Here is a 3,856-nt window from a genome sequence, read left to right on the forward strand (position 1 = left end):
TCTCTCAGCTATAGGTACGTGAGTGGGACCCTGAGTTTGCTGCCTCAAGTGGAATGGACACCGAGATGCCCTGACTTGAAATAAGGCCGGATGTCCCTGCAGTGATTTGAATGCAGGATTGTCTTTCATCTCACAGATGAAGGGATGTTTGAATCCCCTGTGGAGACCCTAGAGAATACGCTAGTTCCCAGCCTCATCTCGACAGGAGGCCTCACATCCCTTTGACAACATGAGAGGCAAGCGGAGTTCAATGCTTCAAAAGGAGACGAAGCCTGACTCCTCTTGAAAACTGACAGGAGTCACAGTATGGCTCTGGCAACTGCAAAGGGAAACCTGGTGTCCCGCCTCACTTCGAGAGGCATCCCAATTGTCCTGCCAAGCCTCGAGAAGAATCCCAAGGTGTCCCTCGGAACTAGACAGGAGTCCTGACGTCGCTGAACAAACACGAGTTTTGAAGGGCCAACTCTGCCGTTACTCGAGAATATAACCCAGGTTCCACACCACAGCTCCAGAAAAACAATGAGACTTTCCCCTCACCGTGAGATGAGGCCCGATTCCCCTGCATTGCATGCAGAGCAAGTCCGTGTTCCCCATCAAACACGAAAGGAGCCTTGACTTCCTAGATGAAACTCTCCATAGTCCCCAAGAACTCTGTCAGAAGTCTAGAGGGACCCTGAGATCAATGCAGCAACACGACAGAGCCCCGTGTACCACAAATCAACTCGAGATGAAGCCTGATTTCCCTGCATTGGCTCCAGAACAATCCTGCATTCCTCATCAAAGAGCACAAGTCGCTTGACTTCTTTTAGGCAACTCCAGAGACTCTATGAGAATACCGCCACCAGTCTAGAGGAACACCAAGTTCAGCACAGCAACTCGAGAAAAGCTCCGTGTACCCCAAAACATTTCGAGATGAGAGCTGATTCCCTGGCTTCGACTCAAGAGGAATGCCAACTTTCCACAAGCAGCTCAAGCGGATGCTTTTCTCAACTATAGGTATGTGAGAGGGACCCTCAGTTTGCTGCCTCAAGTGAAATGGACACCGAGATGCCCTGACTCGACATAAGGCTGGATTTCCCTGCAGTGACTTGAATGCAGGCTTGTCTTTCATCTCAGAAGATGAAGTGATGTCTGAATCCCCTGTGGAGACCCTAGACAAAGCCCTATTTCCCCACCTCATCTCGACAGGTGACCTTACATCCCTTTGACAACACGAGTCGAATGCGGAATTCAATGCTTCATAAGGAGACGATGACTGAGTCCTCTTGAAAATTGACAGGAATCCCAGTATGTCTGTTGCAACTTGAAAGGACACTGGGTCTCCCCCGTCACCTCGAGAGGCGTCACTATTGTCCTGCCAAGCCTTGAGGAGAATCTCAAGGTGTCCCTCGCAACTAGACAGGAGTTCACACATCGCTGAACAAACATGAGTTTTGAAGGGCCATCCCCGCCGTAACTCTAGAACATAACCAGGTTCCCTCCACAACTCCAGAAAAACAATGAGACTTTCTCCTCACTGCGAGATGAGGCCCAGTTCCCATGCAATGTATGCAGGTTAAGTCCGTGTTCCCAATCAAAAGGAAAGGAGATTTGACTTCTTTGAAGGACCTCCAGAGAGACCCCAAGAACACTGTCAGAAGTCTACAGGGACCCTGAGGTCCCCGCAGCAACATGAAAGGGCTCCGTGTACTCCAAATCAACTCAAGATGAGGCCCGATTCCCCTGGACTGCATGCAGAGCAAGTCCGTGTTCCCCATCAAACACGAAAGGAGCCTTGACTTCCTTGATGGAACTCCAGAGAGTCCCCAGGAACACTGTCACAAGTCTAGAGAGACCCTGAGGTCCCCTGCAGCAACATGAAAGTGCACCGTGTACTTCAAATCAACTCGAGATGAGACCCGATTCCCCTGCATTGTCTCCAGAGACATCACTCGTTCCCCATCAGACACACAAAGTGGCTTGATTTCCGTTAGGCTACTCCAGAGATTACCCGAGACTACCATCTCAAGACTAGAGGAACACCAAGTTCAGCACAGAAACTCGAGAAAAGCTCTGTGTACCCCAAATCATCTCGAGATGAGAGCTGATTCCCTGGCTTTGACTCAAGAGGGATGTCAACTTTACACAAGCAGCTGACGAGGAGGCTTCTGTCAGGTATATGTATGTGAGAGGGACCCTGAGTTTGCTGCCTCAAGTGGAATGAACACCGAGATGCCCTGACTCATAATAAGGCCGGAATTCCCTGGAGTGACTTGAATGCAGGCTCGTCTTTCATCAAACAAGATGAAGGGATGTCTGAATCCCCTGTGGAGACCCTAGAGACAGCCCTAGTTCCCCGGCTCATCTCAACAGGAGGCCTCACATCCTTTTGAAACTCGAGAGGCACGTGGATTTAAATGCTTCAAAAGGGGAGTATCGCTCCCTCCTCTTGAAAATTGATAGGAATCCCAAAATTCCTGTGGCAACTGGAAAGGACCTTGGGTTGCCCCTCTCACATTGAGAGGCGTCCCTATTGCCCTGCCAAGCTTCGAGGAGAATCTCCATGTGTCCCTCACAACTAGACAGGAGTCCTGATATCACTGAACCAACACAAGTTTTGAAGGGCCATCCCAGCTGTAACTCGAGAATATAACCCAGTTTCCCGCCACAACTCGAGAAAACCATGAGAATTCCCCCTCGCCGTGAGACGAGGCCTGATTCCCCTGCATTGCATGCAAAGCAAGTCGGTGTTCCCCATCAAACACGAAAGGAGCCTTGACTTCCTAGATGAAACTCCACATAGTCCCCAATAACTCTGTCACATGTCTAGTGGGACCCTGAGGTCAACGCAGCAACACGAAATATCCCCGTTTACCTCAAATCAACTTGAGGTGAGGCCTGATTTCCCTGCATTGGCTCTAGAGCAATCCAGCATTCCTCATCAAGCAGGACAAGTGGCTTGACTTCTTTTAGGCAACTCCAGAGATTCCCCGAGAACACCGTCCCAAGTATAGAAGAACACCAAGTTCAGCACAGCAACTCGAGAAAAGCTCCGTGTACCCCAAATCATTTCGAGATGAGAGCTGATTTCCTGGCTTCGAATCAAGAGGAATGCCCACTTTCCACAGCAGCTCAAGCGGAGGCTTTTCTCAGCTCTAGGTATGTGAGAGGGACCCTCAGTTTGCTGCCTCAAGTGAAATGGACACCGAGATGCCCTGACTCGAAATAAGGCCGGAATTCCCTGCAGTGACTTGAGTGCAGGCTCGTCTTTCATCTCATCAGATGAAGGGATTCCTGAGTCCCCTTGAAGACCCTATAGAAAGCCCTATTTCCCCACCTCATCTTGACATGTGGCCTCACATCCCTTTGACAACACGAATGGAAAGTGGAATTCAATGCTTCAAAAGTAGACGATGACTGAGTCCTCTTGAAAATTGACAGGAATCCCAGTATCCCTGTGGCAACTTGAAAGGACACTGGGTCTCCCGCCTCACCTCGAGAGGTGTCCTCCTTATTGACTTGCCAAGTCTCGAAGTGAATCTCGAGTTGTCCCTCGCAACGAGACTGGAGGCCTGATGTCGCTGAACAAACACGCATTATGAGGGGCCATCCCCTTCATCACTCGAGAATATAACCCAGGTTCCTTCCGCAACGCGAGAAAGTCCATGAGACTTTCCACTCGAAGAGAGATGAGATCAAATTCCCCTGCCTTGCGTGCAGAGCAATTCCATGTGCACCATCAAACATGAAAGGAGCCTTGACTTCCTTGATGGAACTCCAGAGAGTCCCCAAGAACACTGATACAAGTCTAGAGTGACCCTGAGGTCACCGCAGCAACACGAAAGTGCTCAGTGTACTGCAAATCAACGTGAGATGA

This window comes from Muntiacus reevesi, chromosome 1 (assembly GCF_963930625.1).
Source record: "Muntiacus reevesi chromosome 1, mMunRee1.1, whole genome shotgun sequence".
Taxonomy (NCBI): domain Eukaryota; kingdom Metazoa; phylum Chordata; class Mammalia; order Artiodactyla; family Cervidae; genus Muntiacus; species Muntiacus reevesi.